General features: G+C 38.9%; 1 protein-coding gene across 4 annotated transcripts in view; it reads left to right on the top strand.

Moving 5' to 3' along the window:
- Nucleotides 1-22,619, top strand: part of SPATS2L (spermatogenesis associated serine rich 2 like) — a 165,380-nt gene that overhangs the window by 14,313 nt on the left and 128,448 nt on the right. For 3 of the 4 annotated variants that reach the window (XM_042949639.1, XM_042949637.1, XM_042949636.1), the window contains one exon: nt 8,043-8,092. The exons of the other annotated variant lie outside the window; for it this stretch is intronic. The gene's annotated coding sequence lies outside the window, so the exon portion shown is untranslated. Of the gene's footprint in view, nt 1-8,042; nt 8,093-22,619 lie in introns of those variants that run through there. 4 annotated transcript variants of the gene reach the window in all.

Below are 22,619 nucleotides of genomic sequence, written 5' to 3' on the forward strand. Positions count from 1 at the left end.
CAGCTAAGCCACCCAGGCGCCCTCAAAATAGTTTTTTACATGCTCTTTACCTTGGACTCAGTGGAAAGAAAAAAAAAATTGAAGGAATACTAGCACTGAATCTATAAGTCAAATCTGGAAGTCTATGGCTTCATAAAAATACTTGTATTTATGTAATACTTCACATTTTACAAAGTACTCTCACACATTTTCTTCTTTGAAATTTTTTTTCTGATTATAAAAACAATTCATACTCCTTGATTTTGGAAAAGATACTAAAATGGATAAAAATAATTAAAAGTCAGCTAAAATTTCACCACTCAGAGATTGTCATTGCTAGCATCTGGTGTGTTTTCCTTCCAGATATGCATGTGTGTGTGGGTCTGAGTATTCATGCATGCATACATTTGTGTGTGTGTGTGTGTGTGTGTGTGTGTGTGTGTGTGTGTGTTTAAACTAGTCTCCTGGTGGAGCTAGGAAGTTTGTATTGAAGAATCAGTGTGACATAGTAGTTAAAAATGCTTTGGAATCAGACAGTTTGAGATTCCAGTACTGGCCATGCTACTTTATATAGTGACTATAAGTTGCCCAAACTATCAAAATTGTAGTCTCTCTTTCTATAAAATGGGGATGATAATAATAGTATGCATCTAGTTGGTTTATTGTAAGAATTAATAAGGTAATACATGTAAAGTACATAGCATGGTACGTGGTTCATAGTCAATGCTCAGTAAATGTGAGCTGTTATCATTATACAGACCTTCTTGTCTGTTTTCCTCACTTAAATTCTAGGAGAGCAGTTTCCCTTGTCATAAAATATTATTGGAAAAATATTTAGAATAACTGCATACATTTCAATATATGAATATGCCTTAATGTGGTCATTTCCCTATGCTTAGACCATTTCAGTTCTTTGCTATCATAGGCGCACCAGCATTAATATCCTTTACGTTATTTTTTTGTGCATAGACAACAGATTCAAAATGAATCACTAATCACATTTTACAGGGAGGTGGGGAAAAAATGAACAGTTCCTTCGTATATACTAAAATACCAGGTTGTATGCTAGGTTTTTTTATAGCAAAATTCTTGTCTGCCTCTTCCACAGCCCCTTTGAGGCAAATCTGTTATCCCCATTTTTCGGATGAGAAAGCTGTGAGGGGAGATAAGTAGTTTGCCCAAGGTCACAAAGACAGTGGTAGTAGAGATGGTATTTGAAGCCAGCTGTCTGATTTCAAAGCTTAAGCTTTTCCATTCTGGCATGCAGTTCATGCCTATCCTTTTAAGGCTGGCGGAATGAATAGTTACCATTGTGCTTTTTACAAACTGTCGCTTTGTACCACGTAAAAGATAGGACACTTGGCTGGAACTCTTGGCTTACTCAATATAGTACCTCTTGTGTGCGTATGTTCTTATATGTTTTGGAATCAAACCTCATTAAAATAAGGTGTTAACTAAAGGAAATAAGACACTGATATGATTGATGAAAGCAAACCTCAGGGAAGAAGACATTTATTTGGTCAATAATACAAAAGTCGTCCGTGTTTTAGTTGTATGGACTGGGCCAGAATTACTTCTCTCCCCAGGAAGCAGGGTATTTCACACAAATCCATATAGGAATTAACTGATAATAATAGCCAAAGTAAATTGATGGTGTCAAAAGGAATTGTAAGTTTCATTACTTGTATATTAAGGGTTGAAAGGAAAAATCTTTAGCTTTAGCTATAAGATGATACATCAGGAAAGAGCTATAATATTTGCTAAAGGTATAAGTATAGGTACAGGGGAGACATAGAATATACTGGGATAAACCCCCACAGAATTATTTGGTGAACTGACAAGTTGTCTTTAAAAAGTCAACCATTCGGAACATTTATCTTGGCAGCTCTCAAATCTGACTTACAGCATGTAGTGTGGCAGTCAATTTTGTAGGAAAAATGCATAATTAATATGAAGATCAAGGTGTAGATATTGCCAGTCAGTACCTAACACAGTTTCTTAGAACAAAGGAACAATTGAAGTTGTCTTTTAATAGGGTAATCCTGGTTTGTCATTTTGTAGGTTTCAGTTCTTAGTAAAAATGAACAAAAAAAAAAATCCTAGTAGTAAAATTTCACATTGAAGAGGTACTTTGTTGCAGAGTTTATAACCAACTATTGTCTAGTCAAGGAAGCTATCTTTGGTTTTGAGCTCTTGAATTTTTATAGCCTTTGAGCTTACACATTCTTACCTTAGAATTGTCCCAGTTTCCCTTAAGTCATTTTAGTTCTTGCAAGGGATAAACAATGTTGCCCATAGCCCAATAACTAAAAAAAGTTTGAATCTTGACAGAACATGACTACCAATTTGACCTGATGAGAGTATATCCCCCATGGTGATATCTTAGCTGGGGCGGCCCAACAAGTTAAATCTGGGCTCTGTGTACAGCTAGTGAGGTTTTAACTGTGAACAGAGAATTGGATATGAATCTGCAGATTGGAGTCAAGAGGTGGCTTCATTGCATAGTAGCTGTCTAATCCTGGGCACAGTGCTTTACTGTCTCTGATGCTTGACTCCTTGGGCTCTAAAACAGAGATGATGACTGTTGCACAGGCAAAGGGCATATGGAGGATTAGATGTATTGAGCAAACCATTTGGTTAACTCAAAAACGCTTTTATGATGTGTTTCCAAGTTATTAATTAATGGCCACAGGTCATCCCTCTCAAAGAGAAGCTGATTTACCTTTTAAAATGTTTTCAAATGGGTGCGCCTGGGTGGCTCAGTCGGTTAAGCATCTGACTTCGGCTCAGGTCATGATCTCACGGTTTGTGGGTTTGAGTCCCACTGTCAGGCTCTTTGCTGACAGCTCAGAGCCTGGAACCTGCTTCATATTCTGTGTCTCCCTCTTTGTCTGCCCCTCCCCTGCTCATCCTCTGTTTCTCTCTCTCAAAAATAAGTAAACATTTAAAAAATAATAAAAAATAAAACAGTAAGACTTTGGGGCACCTGGGTGGCTTAGTCGGTTAAGTGTCCGACTTTGGCTCAGGTCATGATCTGTGGTTCGTGGGTTCAAGCCCTGCATCAGGCTCTGTGCTGACAGCCAACTGAGCCACCCAGGTGCCCCACAAAACTTTTATATTTGATGCATTATTGTAGCTTTTAATAAAAAAGACAAAGGAAAAAACTATCAGGTGGTAAAACATATTCCAAATAGATTGCTTTATAAAAAATTATAGGAAACTCTTTGATTATTAAAGTAATCATTGTTGCTGGAGGTGAAAAGAAAAGAGAACAAGAAATTAAGAATTTAGACACTGGATAGTGTCTATGCAAGCTTTTCAGTAGTACCTCTTGGTTTTTCCCCCAGCCTTGGTTATGTCCTCGTTAAAGGCACAGAAACTGCTTCTGAGTCTGGCTGTAAGAAAGTAACTCCCAATTCTGGAGCTGTGCTAACTCCCTTTCCCTGGGCTGCTGTGGGCCGACCTCTCTGCCTTTATTGCCTCCCAGTCATGGTGGTCCTTTCTCAGTCCTTTAGAAGGACAGAATTTGATCAGTAGCTGCCCTAGAGCAGAACGTCTGTAGGACTTTTATGAAGGTGTTTCAGGTAATTAATGATTGAAATGTCTCTGTGGCATTCCCCAGCGAAGGGAGTGTGTGAGCTGGGTGCTGGACATTTTAGACAAGTCTCATGACCATTTAGCAATAGGGAGCCAACCAAAGGTCCACAGATGCCTGGGCACCTTGAACATGCTAGCTGGCAATGGCTCAGCCTGCTTGCTGTACTCATTTTGAAGCAATTTCTAAAATCTATTTCTCAGGGCTCCTGGGTGGCCCAGTCAGTTCAGTGTCCGACTTCAGCTCAGGTCATGATCTCACAGTTCGTGTGTTCTAGCCCCACGTGGGGGTCTGTGCTGACAGCTCAGAGCCTGGAGCCTGCTTCGGATTCTCCCTCTCTCTCTGTCCCTCTCTCTCTCTGCCCCTCCCCCAGTCTTGGTCTCTTTTTTTTCTCTCTCTCTCTCAAAAATAAACATTAAAGAAATTTAAATTTATTTCTCTTACACTGGGGATTATTTCGAATTTTCCTCATTTGCTTTGGTACCACATTTTATTCAGCTCATTTCTTCATCAGCTTTTTTTTGTCTACTCAGTACTAGGCACTGTGAGAGGGAATAAGAAGTAATCAGATAGTGAAAAGGAGAGAACATTATATAGCTTTGGTGGAAAGCAAGATATGCCTCCAGAGTTGGGAAAAGGGAGAAGTTAAATACATAATGATTTTCTTTTCTTTTTTTTTTTTTGCTGTACTTTCTACAATAAATTATACTACATAAAAATAATACCAATATTCATTTATGTAGCAAACCCCATTGTAATGAAAATTCATGTTATCTGTGACTGGGGCAAGCATCATTAGAACACAGTTCCATACAGTGGAAGACTTTGGACAGTCCCTTGGAGGGAGGTGAAATGGGACTTGACCTATATATCAAGCTGTTCATGGATTTGATATTTTTCATTTCCACGTGTCAACAAATACCTGACTTGATATTAAAGCCAGTTAAATCAATATTTCTTCCTGTAGTCAAGGTACAGCAACATATATCCAAAGGCAACATATCCCCAACAGCCATATTTTGTTGAGTACATATATTTTGTCATAAACCTAACTGATTGAACTACCTTCAGCTGAATAGGATGAAAATATCAACATAGCTAGCATTAAAAAAAAGCCATAAAAAATATCTTGTCCCTCACCCCTCATTTAAGCAGTCCCATACTTTATTTTGCTCACTTTACTCATAAGGAATGACAAAATGGAAAAGATCTTGATTGTGATAGCTGTGGTTTCTCTGTGCTCCATTGGGTCCGCCTTAACCCTTCTCTCAATTCCCATCCCAACCAGAGGATTTCTGAACATAGCATAGTGGCGTGTGCAAGTGAACCCAAGAGTTTTAGATTGTAAGACCCTAATAATTGTGATAGAAAGGAGGGTAGGATGTAAACCTGTTCCTACTTTTCTTCTGAACGTTTAGCTATCAGAAGATTTCTGAAAATTACCTGTTAAAAACTCTCAATGTTTCTATAAACAAATGGCTGAAATACAATTTATAAACACCAACAATTTATTTACTGTTATCAGGAAGGCCTTTCTTCCTTGTGTGCTCTGGATGGAAGAGTGATTATCATTCACTGGGCTCCTACTCTGTGCTAAGCAATTACAATATATCTCACCTTTAGTAGGCAACATGGTACTTCAAGGCATGTGTTATTATTTCCATTTTATGTACAAACTTGGTCTGCTGAGTAGCTCATCTGAGGGCACCAAACTAAAAAGGGATTTGAACCCAAGTTTGTGTGATCCCAAAGCCTTTTCACTTTTCATATCAGGCAATTTTCCATAACATATCATGAACTTGAAAAAACTTTTTTTTTTCAAAATGTTCAAGTAACACATGCTCATTATAGGAAGTTTGGAAAGTAGAGGGATTATAAAGAAAAAGGGAAAAAGAACACCATAATTCTTCACTCAGGAGTAATCACTACTAAATTTCTAATTTTTTTCTTTCCAAGCTTAAGAAAGCTATAATTTATATATCCAAGAGAGTATTGTTCCTCAGAGTTGTCATCTTTGACATTTATGCATGTACTCCAACAATGTTGTCATTGCTTAAAACATTTTTGGAATCTCTTTCAGGGCCAATTTAGGAACCAAATTCTCTGTAGAATGCCATGGACAGGTTACTTTACCTGAAAACCTATCAAAATGATACATTTTTTATATGTTATCTCATTTTTTTGCCACCTAAAATTATATGCTGAAAATATTTAACCATCCTGCAAAGCATACCATCATAGCTTTTTTTTTTAAGAACCACAAACATCTTGGGGCTCCTGGGTGGCTCAGTCATTTGAGTGTCGGACTCTTAATTTCAGCTCAGGTCATGATCTCACAGTCATGGGATCAAGCCCTGCATCAGGCTCCACACTGAGCGTGGAAACTGCTTAAGATTCTTTTGCTCTCTCCCTCTGCCCCTCTCCCCTGCTCATGCGTGTGCATACTCTCTCTCTCTAAATAATAATAATAATAATAATAATAATAATAATAATAATAATGGAACCGTAAACATCTTGTGTTGACTTCTGTTGTGGTGGGAGGTAGAATTTACCAAAATGCTACTTAAAGGTTGATGGACATTTTGAAGTATGTTTAAAAGTCTTTGCTAAAATTATATCTGTAAATATTTAATAGCTCATTTGACAACTCATATTATTCATTAAATTGTCTCCACAGCAGTGTTTACCTTCTTTAGTTCATAAATAAAGTCAGAAATTGTTTTTATCAAAAGTTTGAAAAGCACATTTTAAAATCAGTTTCTTTTCAATAGAAGTTTTATACTCATGGAATTATTCCCCTCTGAGGAGTTTCTGTGAAAGCGAACATAGTTAAGTGTGATGAACTTATCTTTAAATAAAGTCAGTAGCACCTTGTGTCAAAATAAATGCTTCTTGAAGAAGCAGTCACATGTGCAAACATACATGGTATGCACACACATACATAAAAAAAAAGATTGCTATCAAAGTGGCCATTAGTATACATTAATAAAGTCAAGAAAGTCAAGTAAAGTATCAACAGTTTTCATCTCTTTGGTTTATTGCATACAGCACTTACTTTTAGAAAACAAACCTAACCCTCAGCCCCATTTCACTGGTCTAGTTTCTGCCTTATTTTTCGTAGAGATTCTTATCTTCCCCATCCTACTTAGCATGGCACCCTCTTGCCCAGTGTGGGACCCTGGATTTTGGATCTGTGCAAAATTCATTGGAGCCACTCCCAAGGTTCACATTGGGAAGAATGGGCATGTGCTGCTGTCCTCAGGGCTGCAATCTTCCCTGAGATTTCCATGATAGGACTGGATCATGCTCACAGAGCTAATTACAAAATGTTAAGCCAAGCCTTGTGTTAATATCCTGAGCACTGTTCACAGTGCCTGGCATTGTGTTCAGTCAATGTTTGTTGGATGAATGAAGGGTTATAATGTATTCTCTCAAAAATGGACTGTTGGGAGAAAATAAGTCAAATTGAAGGAGAGAATAGAATTGTAAATTAGAATCTCTGAGCTTAAGAACCTCTCGGCTAAGAACTCTGGGCTAAGAATCTCTGGGCTAAGAACTCATTTAAAGATGAAACCCAGTGAGGTCAGCTGACTTGGGGAAGGCCACCAAGAAAGCTAGTGCCAGAGCCAGACACGGCATCCAGTGTCCTGACACCACCCTCTCCTGTCCTTTCTATGCTTCCTTCTTGTTGTCATTCCCCATTTGCTTCATGAAGGTTTATCTGACTGCAGGGTCAATGACCAGAGCCCTTGAAGTCCCACATGGTACTTAACAGAGCATGAGGTACACAGGGATTTTCAGGGAACACTTGAAGAGATTGTTGACTTAGTGAGTGATTGGTTGGTTGACTTATGACCCTGGCACCTATCTCTGTGCCTAAGTGGTTACTAGCTAAATGGTGAGCTCCCTGGGGTCGGAGAGGAGAATATTATAACAGCAATAATAACAATAGATAACATTTACTTGTAATAAATTAGGCAGAATATCACTATCCAGCTTCAGAGGCCAGATGGTCCTATGTCCCCACCCCACCACTTGCCAGGGATACTTTTACGAAACATGATTTGACCTTTCAGTGCCTCACTTTCTACATCTGCAGAATGCCAGTGATAAGTGTTGAAGAGTTAGCTTATTTGAAGCCCTAGAGAAGTGGTAGGCACTGTCTAAACAAGCCTTAAATGTTAGCTCTTGTACTTGTTAAAAGAGCACTGTTGTGTTTTGAATTCATGGTACGAATTATGGCAACTCTGTGAGGAGGGTACTGTTATTATCTCATCTTACAGTTGAGTAAACTGAGACACAGAGAGGTTGCTCTCCCTAGTAGCTCTTAAGTCACAGGTAAGGACCAGTTCCATGTCTGCTTGACTCCACATCCTGCTTGACTCCACATCACATGTGGATGTGATGGAAATGGGTGGTGTGGCTGCTAAATATGAGATCTGACCTCCCAAATTTACTTTTTTCCTAGAGCATTCCGAAACGCAGGCTGCTTTCAGGAATATCTCTGTGGATAGTTGGGTAAGTAGAGATGTTCCTTCCCTTCTCCGTGTGCTCCTCCACTGCCCACCACCAGAGGCTTCTGCAGACTCCCAGAAGCCTCCTCACAGCCTTATCAGTCTCTCAGGATCTCAACACCGGTTCTTGTTTATAGATGTGTGGACTAAAGTCACTCATGATGGGGTGCGGGGGAGGGGAAGTGGACCCAAGGCACTCCTACCTCACCTGCATCCCCCTTCTCCACCTCCATTGGCATTTCTGTGGATCTCTTCAGAGTAGTTTCATGCATGTAAAATATTTCAACGCACCAAAGGGTATTTTATAGATGCCCTTGTGATGTAGAAAGGAACTATGGTTAAGAGTGGCGGGCTCTGGAGCCAGACTGCCTAGCTAGCCCTCCTTGCAGTGATCGCTATTTTTGCTGTTGTTGTTGTTGTTGTTGTTGTTGTTGTTGTTGTTGTTGAAGAAGAACTTGCTCCAGTGACTCTAGAAGTCTGACTTGCAATCTTCAGTGCTGACTCAGTGTTGAGTTGGGGTGAAAGGACACAGGCTTCTGAGCCAGACCACATGGCTTTGCATCCTGCTTCGGCTGCCTAGTGATGGTTATGTCTTTGTGTGTTACCTGCTTCTCTGAGTCTCAGTTTCCTCCTCTCTGAGATGGGGATAATTATATACATCTTGCAGAGTTGTTGGGATAGTTCTAGCTCATGTATGTAATGTGAGCTATATAAGATTGACACTTAATTAAATGGTAATTATTATGGTTATCAGTCACTGGTATTTTAATGGGTTCATGAAAAGTGTTTGCTGTACAGGAAGCATGTTGTTATTTTTGATTCATCATGCTTTACCTGAATTTTTATTTTCCCCCCAGCAGTCTTGCTCGTTTAAGTTAATTTGCTTAGCAAGCTGTTGTGAAAAGATCATCACTGGTCCAGACAACTGTCAAATGATTGTAGATTCTAAACTGAGGTAGTCCAAATGAATGAGGTCTTATTGCACCTGAATATTTCCATGAATGTTAATCTGAACTTGATTCTTTTTCTATAACCCTGAAATTTCAGTATTAAGGTGACTGTAACTTTTTGAAAAGAGCCATTAACATTGGTGGGAGTTGGTGGTTTTCCATGAGTGGAATAGAATACTTTTACTTCCTCATATTTGAAATCTGAATCACCATGGAAAACACTTTGTTTATAGTTGTTCAAAGAGAATTATTATGGAAACTATTGGCTCTCTCTCTCTCTCACTCTGTTGCGCACACACACGCACGCACACATGCTCACACATACACACACTGCTTAGTTTTTCTTTGGGTTAGGCAACTGAAGAGTTACTATGTAAATTCTGGCAGCCTTCTCCCTATCAGACAAGCAAGGGCACAATCAATTACTGTTTTCTTGGAACATACGAAATAATCAGAAACTCTGATTATTTTGCTGGAAGGCAACAAACAGCTTGATGGAAAGATATACCGATTGAAAACAATTCTGATCATATTTTTGTCAGGAGAATGAGATGCCTCCAGCTGTCTGTCACTAATCATATTAGAGGTAGAAAGCAGGAATGTTTCGGCCTGCAAAAGATTACTCTAATCGCATGTTGGGACACTACTTTTACTGGCTGCTTATCCCAGAACAGTGACATTGGACATTCATTCTGTAACTCGCCTCGCCAGTTGGTCATAGTCTCAAACATATGTCACATGAGCACACTTAAGGAATTTTCTAATTACAGTTCACAGGCTTTTCTTTTATCTTTTTATGCTTGCTCTGCAGACATCAATGATTGAAATGATTTCTCCCTCAGTATAATCCTATTGCCAGCAGTTACAAAAGAGTAGGAAGATGGCAAATGAAGCCCACAATAACTGAAGAGGTGTCCGAATTCAATTAGGAAGAGGCTCTCCCATGTGGACACATAAGCCATATAAATCCATTTTAATTGTGAGCTTGTGGTACTTATCTGGTCGTGTTTATTTTGGATGCAAGTGCCAAAGCTGGATATAGACCAGAACTCCAGATCTTTGAGCTCTGATGACTAATTTGGGTATCCATTGAATCCCTTAATTCATTTCTTAATTACTTCTCCCAGAGTTAGAGTTGCTTGGTTACAGTCATTTTCACAAAATTTTCATAAATCAAAACAAGTGTACATAGATTTCCCCGCCCTCCTATTGGTTCACACATTTTGCTCTTGTCTTAGAGAACTACTCTTGGTGTTATCAAAATAATCACAAGGCCAACAGTGACAACAACAAAATGAATAAATGTGTTGCCAAGCAGCATAGTAGGGTCTGGACTGAGACACCGGGAGGCTTGGTTTGGATGACTAACTCAACTACTTACAGCCATGGACATTGGTCAGTTACTTTCCTCTCTGTGTCTCAGCTTCCTTTTGTAATTGGGACCTATTACATAGGGTTATGTACCTATCTCATAGAGTTGTTTTGAGGATTAAAATAGCATTGTATATGAACTAATATGCAGAAAGTACCTGGTGCTACAGCAAATGTTAGTTACTGTGTTTATGATCAATAAGACAATGGGAGACTGATGAGCAGGACGATTTTGCTAGTGCCGCAATATTGTCATCTAAGCATGCCCCGTTTACGCACTCAATTTGGAGATCATTCATGATAGTTATGAAACATCGGAGATTCTAAAGTTGGAATTCATCTCTTACTTGTATTTGTATTCCTCAGTTTGACTGTGGAATTAATATTTTTGGCTTTTCATGTTTGATCAATATGAGTGTTAACTTGAACCCTTTTGGTGCAAAATTGCTTTAAAATTTGAATGAACTTTTTGTAGATATAATGTTTGCCCTCATTAAAGTGAAAAATGTGATTATAATATATTAAAAATATATATATATGAGGGGGGTGGGTATTGAGGGAATTGGCCTCAATAAATTCATTGGAAATTTTCAAACTATTTTTTAACAGAGTTAAATGTATTTAATATTGTGGTTCAAACCTAACGAATGTGCAGGAGTGAAAATCCAGGGAAAGATAAATCTAGTAATTTAATGAGCTTTCATCATGGCTACGGAAGAATTAGTTGATATTAAAATTGATTGCCAAGAGATGCACTAGAATTACCTTCCCTTAGGTGTATTTTGTTTTTGGGTTTTGTTTATAAGCTGCAGTAATCTCTATTTTCTTTTCTTTTTTTTTAAGTAGAAGTTTCAAAAAAATAAAATATAAGTTTCAGGTGTACAGTTTATAATTTGACATCTGTGTACACCACAAAGTGACCAACACAACAAGACTAGTTTACAGGTCATCACCATACAGTTGGCCCTCATCATCATTTCACCCACCGCAGTTTCCTTCCTCTCTGGTAACCACTTGTCTATTATCTGTATCTGGGAGTGCGTTTTTGGTCTGTTTTGTTTTTTTCTTCTGTTTTTTGTTTTGTTTTGTTTTGTTTTTTTAGTTTCCACATATGAGTGAAGTCATATGACATTTCTCTTTCTCCATCTGACTTGTTTTGCTTAGCATCATAACCTCAAGGTCCATCCATGTGTTGTGGATGGCAAGATTTCATTCTTTTTATGGCTGAATAGCATTCCATTGTGTAAATTGACCACATCTTTTTTTATCCATTCATTCGCAGACACATAAGTTGTTTTTATATCTTGACTATTGTAAATAATGCTGCAGTGAATATAAGGGTGCATATTATCTTTTTGAATTAGTATTTATGTATTCTTTGGATAAATACCCAGAAGTAGAATAGCTGGGTCATATGATAGTTCTATTTAATTTTTTGAAGAACCTCCATGCTATTTTCTACGGTGGCTCTACCAATTTACAATCCTACCAACAGTATGCAAGCGTTCCCTTTTCTCTACATCCTCTCCAACACTTGTTGTTTTTTGTCTTTTTGATAATTACCATTCTAACAGGTATTAAGTGATATCTCATTGTGGTATTGAAATGCATTTCCCTGATAATTAGTGATATTGAGCATCTTTTCATGTACCTCTTGGCTATATGGATGTCTTTTTTTGGAGAAATCTCTATTCAGATCCCCATTTTATAATAGAGTTTGGTTTTTTCTTGTTGTTGAGTTATATAAGTTCATCGTGTATTTTGGATATTAACCCCTTATTGGATATATGGTTTGCAAATACCTTCTCCCACTCAGTATGTTGCCTTTTCGTTTAGACAATGGTTTCCTTTGCTGTGCAGAAGCTTTTTACTCTGATGCAGTCCCATTTATTTTTGCTTTTGTTTCCATTGCCTTTGGAGTCAGGTTCACAAAGGTGTCATGGAACTTACCATGTGTGTTTTCTTTTAGGATTTTATGGTTTCAGGTACTACATTCAAGTCTTTAATCCATTTTGAATTAATTTTTGTGTATGGTTTAAGACAGTAATCTGGTTTCACTCTTTTGAATGTGACTGTCCAGTTTTCCCAAAACCATTTATTGAAGAGACTGTCCTTTATTCATTGTATGTTCTTGGCTCCTTCATCATAAATGAATTGTCTGTATATGTGCAGGTTTATTTCTGGTCTCTCAATTCTGTCCCATCTTTCTGTCTGTTTTTTGTACCAATGCCATACTGTTTTGATGACTGTAGTTTTTGTAGTATAGTTTGAAATCAGGGACTTTGATTAGGGTTTTTAACTATGTTAGGACTCAGCAGTTTCACTTGTGCACAGATGCATGTGCATGAATATATGTATTCTAGAGACATGTATACCCATGAGCATCCAGAGGCAGGTGTAATATGTCCCTAGTAGCATTGCTTGTATTCATCTCAAATTAGAAACATCCAAAATACCTCTCAGTAGCAGAATGGCTGAATAAACTGCAGATGTGATTGTCAGATAGAAAGCTACACATCAGTAAAAAAGAATAAACTAGAGCTATACACATTAACACAGATATATCTTACAGACAGGATGTTGAAAGGAAGAATATACAAAAGAATATATAACAATCTTATTCTATTTATATGAAGTGTGAAAACAGAAGAAACTAAACTCTGTTGCTAAGGGGTACATACATAAGTGGCTAAAACTATAAAGAGAAACAAGGAATTTATTACTGAAAGAATTAGGATAGTGGTTACCTCTTTGAGGAGGGTGTGCTAGGGAGGAGAAAGGACCTGGAGGGCTTGCAAGGTCCTAACAAGGTCCTGTTTTTTTACTGGTCTGGTAGTTACAATATACAGCACATTGCATCAAACATTAATGTTTTATGTGCTTTTCCGGTTGTGAGTTATAGTTCATAATCTTAAAAGTTTTTTTTTAAATGCAAAATAACTTCATTTGTGGTCTGAGTTGGTTTGTCCCTTGTCCTGCATAGTTTTAGGCCTAGAGATTCCTGTGATTATAAGGTGCTCTAGAAATAAACTATTGCTTTGTTTCATGGCAAAGTGGCCTCCAAGTGGAATATACACCCTGGGGAGCTCTTGAGAAGAATCATTTGGGTGGAAAAGAAATTGATTAGAACTTTCATTTAGATTCATTTTGCTTTCATGAAACATTATGATAACTGATGGTGACTGTACTGACACTGGCATCGTCCCTGGGCCCACATGTCAGGTGATCAGTTATCACCTGGAGAGAGGGAGGTGAGGCCACCCCCTTCACAGCGACTTCCCTGCTGGTTCCTCTACTTGGGTTATTTTGTGAAATATATCATGCCGCTTTAACTGGAGTTGCAAATTCTATATTTTAGTTTTAACAAACCCTCACAAACTAACACACTCTTTAAAAGATTCTATAAAGAATTTCCATAAATGGAAGACAGTTTTCATATTGCAGGCAACAAGAAAATGACCGAGTTGAGCATGAACTCTGTCAGCCACATTACAAAGTGATGACTGTGACCATCTAATCAGATCTTCTAAGAATCTAGCCACGAAAATTATAAATTACTTGGGAGACATGTGGATTTATGTTCACTGTGGTTAATTGATCCTTAACCTTGTCCTGTGTATATTTGCCTTGAGATAATCACGATTAGCAAAATCTGTCCTTTTCTATTTTGTTCATGTTTATAAGGTATGTAACATGTTAATATAATAATATATGTGTATGAATTATAAATAAACAACCGCACATATTTGAAGATACATGTTGAAAACATCTTGAACACCACTGCTGTGTAGTTCAAAGGACATTTCCTGCTAATAGTTAAAATATGTAGAAGATGGTAAGCTTGCTACCCAAAAGGAGGCACCTCTCAGGCCTGATGGTTTTTTAAATGTTTATTTACTTATCTTTGAGAGAGACCGCATGTAAGCAGGTGTGGGGCAGAGAGAGGGAGTCAGAGAATCCAAAGCAAGCTCCAAGCACAAAGCCTGAAGCGGAGTTCAAACCCGCGAACTGTGAGATCATGACCTGAGCCAAAGTCGGATGTTCAACCGACTGAGCCATCCAGGCGCCCGAGCCCTAATGTTTTTTTGTTGGCAAATATCAACACCAAGGCAATACCCTATATATTTTACTTTATTAAAACTTTTCTCAAACCTGAGTTGGAGTTGGAGTAGAAGAGCTCAGAATAGTTCCATTTTTCTATTTTGCTTGTATTCTTTGTATAAACCTAACCCTTTTTCTTTTTCATTTTAAGTTTATTTATTTTGAGAGACAGAGAGATTGGAGGAGACGGAGAGGGAGAATCCCAGACAGCCTCCATGCTGTCAGCGTGCAGCCTGATGTGGGGCCCAAACTCATGAACGGTGAGATCATGACCTGGGACGAAACCAAGAGTCAGATACTTAACCAACTGAGCCACCCAGGAGCCCCTAAACATATCCTTTTAATTAGGGTCTGGTATGTTAAGAAAAAAGTTGATTACCATCCAGTAGCCATTCCCATAGCATAAGTGATAGAAAGTGCTAGATGGCATGTAAGTCATGGGTTGCAATGGGAAGGGCACTGCCAGCAGTCAGGAGACATGGGTTCTAAGCCTGGTTCTGCCTCTTGCCAGCAGCCAGGCCCCACAGCATGAGGTGCTACCCTCTCTGAGCTGCATTGCCTTTTCTCTATCATGAGGGTGATAATAGCAGCCCTTCTCCAACCCTTACAGAGATCATGTATGAGAGCATCTGTAAAATGTAGAGTTTCCTACAAATGTGACCAATTATGATCATGTCTCTTATACTTCTCTTTTAATGAAATGTAACTTTTTATTAAAGTTACCTGTCCTTAACCTACAAGATTCTTTGATTGGAAGCTACAGAGACTGACTGACTAGCTTAAACAAAATCCCCAATTATTTTAATATTATTTATTGGAAGTATCCTGGGGTGTCTCACAGACTTGAAGGAAGGGAGGAACCATGAAACTGCATGAAGGGCCGCGACCAGGGAAGCTCTGGTAATCACAACATAGGGTTCTGTGTCCCTCTTCTCTAAGATATTGTTAGTGTGACCAAGCACTGATGTCCTCTGTTCTCTGTTTCATGCTTCCAGGTTTGAGGCCCTTGGAAGAGAGAATCTAATTCATCCAATTTTGGTTGACTGACCACTTTTGACCAGTCATCCTTGGGTGACGGGACAGCATCACCTAGTATAGACAGCATTCCCAGGAGGTCTAGTCTCATATGCCCTGGGCCATCTCAGAAAATCAGGGATCCCTGGAGCCCCTGGGTGGTTCAGTTAGTTAAGCATCCAACTCTTGATTTCAGCTCAGGTCATGATCTCACGGTCCTGAGAGATGGAACCCCACGTCAGGCTCCATGCTGATAGTGTAGAGAGCCTGGTTGGGTTTCTTATTCTCTGTCCCTACCCTGCTTGTGCGTATGCATGCTCTCTCTCTCAAAATAAATAAACTTAAATTTTTTTTCAAAAAAAAAGAAAATCAGGGATCCCAGTGAGCTTCCACCTACAACTGGTAGTAGTGTTTCAATAATTGCTGATGACTCAATTTTCTTTAAGGAATTTACATAAAAAGAATCAAGTATAAGTATGAAATTATATATGAGCGATTTCTTCAACAAATGTCAACACACCTGATTGAGCCTGCGCTGCTTCTCTTGTTCTTCTTTGGGTGGACACTGACCTTGAACTCACTTTCATTGACGTAGTAATTGCTGTGTAGGTCCCAAGGGCCATCCTTCTGCTTAGGCTGCTTCTCTAGGGTTTGACTCCGTGTCTGCCTTTAGCTACTGCTTGACCTCTTGTTAGAAACAAGGTATTAAATCCACCTTATCATTCCTAATGCCTATATTCTCTTCACTGACTGCCTGACTTGCCCTGAAATTTTATGCCAAAGCGGAAAGATGGTAAGAAAGGGGCACAGGATCTGTGTGCTGTCAGCAACTCATCACACTATTGAAGGACCTTAACTTTTTTCTCTTGGGGACCTATTAAAATATATTTGAATACATCACAGCCATTCTTAAACAGGATGTTTATAGCCATTCCTCACACCAAACCAGTATTTCATAAGTACCATTTGTTCTGCCAGAGCTTAAGCAACTATTTGTAATATTTCAAGAATGGAAATGATAAAAATATATGCCCGAAAAACTGATGAATATCTTCCAAAACAAGTTAAACATCACTTTCAAACATTGCCCTGATAGGTCCTAAATTGAGTATTGTCCCATTTGCACCATTTACTATAAACCTATAAAGAGTTCCAAGATTCTTTGTTTTTCAAGCACATATATACATCTGAAATCACCAGGGTTTTTATTGTGAGTACACAGTGACGTGGTCCTTCTGTAAAAAAATATTTCTTTCTTAAGAAGAGAAAGTGTACCACTAAGAAAGAGAGACATTAATAGCAATCACCATTTTACTTAGCCTCCATTTTCCAAAATGCTGAGTTACAACATAATCTGTAGTTCATTTTTTTTACCAACTCTCAATACATTACCAACCAAGTGCCTCATGCTGGTTAGAGGGATGATTTATTATTCATCATATTTTAAGTGCTGAGCCATGAAATGTTAAACTTGTATTGGCAGCTGCTGTCCAAAAGTTTGCAGGTGTCCTGTCTAATGCTTTGAAAGTCCAGCATTAGCAATAAATCACAGCATACATAATTTTTCAATAAAGTAATGGAAAAGATTGTTGTATTCTGGTTCCTCTAAGCTTTGGTATTTGGAAGTTACTTACATGGGAAATTCAAGTCAAGGGGTAAAACATTCTCAGGCTTTAACCCTTGAACTTTGAGTCAGCCATAGTCAATAGCAAAAGCATCTTGGTAGCTTTGTTCTCCTAACCCTGAGATCTCTTGGCTCTGGGAACTGACAAAGTGCCAAGTATAGGCCTAATTGCATTCCTTGTTACTGAGGAAAAAAAAAATCTCAAAGGAATTTTCCTTTTCTTTCAAAGGAGTACCTTGAACATTAACATTTTCCAGAATAGCAAAATTGTTTCTAGGACTTTTGCAAAGCTTTCTGAAAGGAGATCTTGAAGACGGCTCTGGCAGCCAATTAAGAAGGCATGCGTTGCTTACCTAGAGCAACCAAGAGTGAAGGGAGATTAAATCAAAGAAGTAGGAGAGATATGGCTTTGTCCTCTGTGAGCTTGCACTCTGATTAACGAACCGATGTCTTCTTTCCTTCTTCTTTCTCTGTGGTCTGCTCAAAGATTTAGCAAGATAGCACCCGATATATTCAGCCAGACCCATAATAGACCACCGGCTGTCTGAACATAAGTTCCATTCACCAGTATGCCCAGTGCTGTGCCCATTGCCAGTACATAGGGATGTTCAATTAGTATTTGGTGAAAGAAGGAATATATTCTGGCAGTTCTTTCTGGGATCTATATATTGATGAATTATATATTGGGCCAGATAAACTCTGATCAAGGAATCGGTACCCAACTTTAGTAGATTGGGATCTTCCAATGCACAGAGCTAATATTCTAGTGGAGGAGCCAGACAATGAAGACACAGGTAACCAAGTGAATAAACAGAGTAATTACAACTAGCGATAAGGGCTACCAAAGACCTAAACGGGGTGAATGATCAGAACTAAGGGATTGGAGAAACCAAAACCTAGAAAAATGTAAAAACTCAGTGGTACAGAAGGAATTGATACAGAAGGCTTAATTTACTCCAGAAGTTAACATATCCAAAGAAAACCTTCAGCTGATTGCAGCATTTCTTAGTGTAAATAGGTTTGCAGAGTTCTTACCATACTGACCATATGTGTTTCTACTTTGTAGAATTTTGCTTTAACACATCAGTTAATGCCGAGGCCAAGGGTTAGCTCTCTGCTTCACTTCCCTTCTCCAGGCTGCAACTTCTGTCCCAAAGCCAGGCAGCTGCCTCCCCAAACGTATGATGCCGGTCACATAGGAAACCAGGTGACCAAAAGAAGGTAGATCAGCACAAATTTATCATCAAAGCTGAAAGAAAGAAAGAACCTCAGAGTGAATGCTCTGTTGACGGTGGGTCAGAAGTGTTATCTTTGTATCTCAAGGACAGAACATTTAGTAAGATTTGGGTACAAAGTACACATCACCCTCCAGGCATGCTGAACTATGTCAACCAGAAAACTGTTCCTTAGGGTTTACAATTTTCTCTTTTTCCTAAATTAAAAAATGCTAATGTGAACTCTTGACTCTCAACAACACGTGTTATTATTGTATATAGGGCAAAGAGTAAATAAGACACTCGCCTAATGACATAACAGTTCATTTTAACTCAGCAAGCTGGAAGTAATTTTAGCTTATTTTCTATTCTCCCTGCTTCTTTATGGAAATAGGCCACAATCATTTTTATTCTACCATTCTTCATAACCTTATAGCATGCTTCCTGTTGATGCTATTAAGAGCTGTTTTTAAAGACCCTTGAGGGATATCTTTTAATATATTCATTTAAAAATAATTACTCATCTATAGTACCCCCTTAGAATGTCTGAGGGTTTGGAAATATAGAAACTTCTTAATGAGATATGCTTAATGGTCTATGCAGAGTATAGCAATGTTTACACCTAGTTCAGTTAATGTAAATTATATTTAACTAGTCACTCTGGAAGAGTAGTAGATGTTTTAGAGTAGATTCAATACCTAAAACCCACCGTTTGGCTTTTATATATAATATTTATAGATAAAATTCTATGAGTAGTATTTATAGACTTAAATGTTTGCAGTAACATAAAAAATTGTTAGGGACTTTTATAATGTGAAGAATGTGTCTTTTTGGGGCATAAAAATATACATGTGAGACAGATCACTTGTATTAAAATTCTTTATAAACTTTAAAGTAGTATACAAATGTAATTCATTATTGTTCTTTTTAACACTTGTGACATGCAGGACTTCTGGGCTGAACAGCAGTCTGTAACTGTGTGTTTTAATGCTCAGTATGTTCCTGTTTCAAGTGAAATTTCCTTTTTCATATAACTCTTTTTTTTAATATTTATTTATTTTTTGAGAGAGAAAGAGTGTGAGCAGGGGAGAGAGAGAGAGTCCCAAGCAGGCTCTGAGCTGTCAGCACAGAGCCCGATATAGGGCTTGAACTCATGAACTGTGAGATCATGACCTGAGCCGAAGTCAGATGCTTAACTGACTGAGCCACCCAGGCACCCCCTTCACATGCAACTCTTATGTTAGAGACACCCTGAGTTCCTTAACTTGGTTCCTTTACACTACACTTGACTTTTGAACCCCCAGTCCATACTTGTGCCACTAGAAGCATGCTTCGCACGTTGCTTTAGAAGGAGGTGCAATTTCTAGGAAGGAACCTCAGCCTACATCACATCTGCAGTCTAGATGATGGCTCAGAACCCAGTCCTTCCCGTGCACGAGAAAAAGACTGAGCAGTCACTCATTGCTGGTCTTATGTGGCTCCTTTTATGGTCCTCTGACATGTCCACTTTTCCAGAACCTCTCTGCCATGACGCTCTCTTTGCTCTTTGCATGATACTTCCTTTGTTGCTTTGGTATGTTCTGCAGGCTGGTTCTTTTTTCATAGTTATTCCAGCTGCCTGCGGTTTTCGTCCGACAGCCCTGAGTATTGGTTGTTCTCTCTGTTCCTTCCTAGCCTCCCAACACCACGTTCTCTACACTTCAGCCTCTTCCCCCCGCCCCCCACAGCCACAGGAAACTACAAACAAGAATGTGTGTCCTGGTGGTACCCCTCTGCTGATTCCCCACTGCCCTCTTCGCTGAGGGAAATTGCTGTTTTCCACAGCACTCTAGAGTTGCCAGCTGCATCTTTGTTCTTCTCCTTTCACAGAAAGCTCACGTGGAGTGGATGCCGAGGGAGGCGGAAGGGCTTGGGGGGAGCCTCAGCCCTTTCTCTCGGCGCTCACCCAGAGAAATGCTTCATTGTCTACATCAAGGACCAGACCATGGGAAACAGACTCCCCGACAGTCACCATGGGCTACACAAATATTACTTCCATTTAGCCTGACCTTTCATTGTGCTCGAAAATGACTGAAAATACTTAAATCGTGTACAGTATTTTTCTGGAAACAAAAATTAATGGCGTTCTTTCAAGAAACCACACTTGAACTTTTGCCCTTTTCTTCCTTTTTGACTCATTATATCCAATTCAAGGTTTCCTTTTAGTATGCATTTTCCTTTTGTGAGAAATACCTAATTTCTCTACTGATAAAATTATGAATCGTAGAAGCAATGTAATTGTTAAAAATAAGGATACCTCATTTGGCCTTATAATATTTAGCTCTGGGAATTGAGTCTTCTGAACATTTTTTAAGTGCTTACTGTGTAAGCCAGACTGACTTTCTAATTCTATAACTGCTCTAATGTATTAACTCAATTAATTCTCAAAACGGTCCTATAGTATTGTCATTTGTCTATATTTGATGACATAGACACTGAGGCACAGTGAAGGTAGGTTGCTCAGGTTCCCATAATTAATGGTGGGTAGGGCCTGGGCTTGAACCTAAGTGGTCTCACTTCAGCGTCCACGTTCTCAGTCGCTGAAAAAACTACCTGAGTGACCCGACTGTGTCATGTAACCTTGGGGAGCGTAAGTTTCCTCATCTCTGAAGTGGGAATAATAACACCTACCTTACTCAGTTGTGGGGAGGATCAAATAAAATAGCTATTTGAAAGGGCTTTGTACATTGTGAAGATCTACAACATGACGTTTAAGTTTGGGCCAACTGTTGATATTTTCTATTAGTTGTGTGGGTCTTATTATTGACTTTGGCCCTTGCTCCTTGGATATACTGCTGGTTCAGATGAAAAACTGCGTGTTTTTCTTGAGGTTTCCTGGAAATTTCAGGAAAACCTCAAATTTCACAATGAAAATGATTTTTTTTCTTCCAAAATGGTGGCATTTGGGAATATTTAGAGCATAGGCCAACTCAGCCTAGCACTTTTAATATGCCAGGGAATTTCAGTGACACTTGTTCCCTGTAACTCTCCCTGATTAATGTAGCCCCTAACACCCCTTCCTTTTTTTTCCCCCTAAAATGGGGGGGGGGGAATCAATTTTCTTTCAAGTCTTTGCTCACCATGTACTGGTGACTTATCATTAAGTGTCCTTGAGTGTGTAATACAGGGTCTGGGACCTTGTCTCTTACTGCTAGCATGGGCCCACGAAACAGAAGAGATGTTGGACAAGGTTTAGGTCAGTGGAAATCAAGTGCAACGGATGAGGATTTAGAAAAGCTATGCTCCCCACCACTACCCCCCCCCCCCCCCGCCGTCCCACCTCCCCTCAAAAAAAGCTTCAAAATGTAGGACAGAGAAGCAGAGCTAGACCCCAGAGAGATGTGATGGGTGGTGCTGGAAGAGGAGGACCAGGGAACAAAAAGGAAGAGGAGATTGGGAATGACAAGCCTATTGGAGATGGGGTTTCCTTGCCACTGTTCTAGGGAAGTGGGAAGCTTCCTCTTCCTTCTGATGTTGGGCCTGCCTTCCCTGCTGTCAGCCTCCTGAATTTTCAGGTCTCACAGTTCTCTCACAAATTAGAATGTTGGGATCTGAATTCTTACTGTCCCTTGCGGAGAATGAATAGCCCAAGGGCCTGACTTTTTGTGATTCTCTGAAGCTTTTATGCATCCTAGATATTGAGTTTTTCCTGTTTTGGTTTGATTTTGGTGGGACTGGTGTTGCATACCGAGGGTCACTTTGTTTTAAGGGGTCTTCCAGGCAGGATTCATGATCGTAATGAGTTATTTTTTCCTCTTTTCTGGATAAGAACAATATCTCTGTCATTCAGTCTCCAAATATAGCAAGCAGTTATGATAGAAGAATATCCTTCTGTTAGGAAAGAAGTTGGCAGCCTCAGTGATGTGAAAATGTCCAATTTAGAAAACACGTTTAGAAAGAAAAGCTGCTTTAAGTCCTTTTTGGAATCAGGTGGAATAAAAAGGAATAAATAAAAAACTTAAAAGAATGTGTGTGGTCTGACAGCACATTCCACTTCCTCTCTTTAGTCTTACAGGTACTTGTTGATTTTGCCTGAATTTAAGATGTTATTTCTATCATTTCATTAAAATGTCAGACTGAAAACTGGTTCTGGCATCTAATTGGGAGCATAACTTGGATGATAGATTTTTTAGCTGATGCATGTAATCAGAGCACTACAAGAATGTTGCCAGGGACTGTCTAGAATCTCTTTACGAATGTTGTTAAGTTTATAAAAAG

The sequence above is a fragment of the Panthera leo genome, chromosome C1 (assembly GCF_018350215.1).
Source record: "Panthera leo isolate Ple1 chromosome C1, P.leo_Ple1_pat1.1, whole genome shotgun sequence".
Lineage (NCBI taxonomy): Eukaryota > Metazoa > Chordata > Mammalia > Carnivora > Felidae > Panthera > Panthera leo.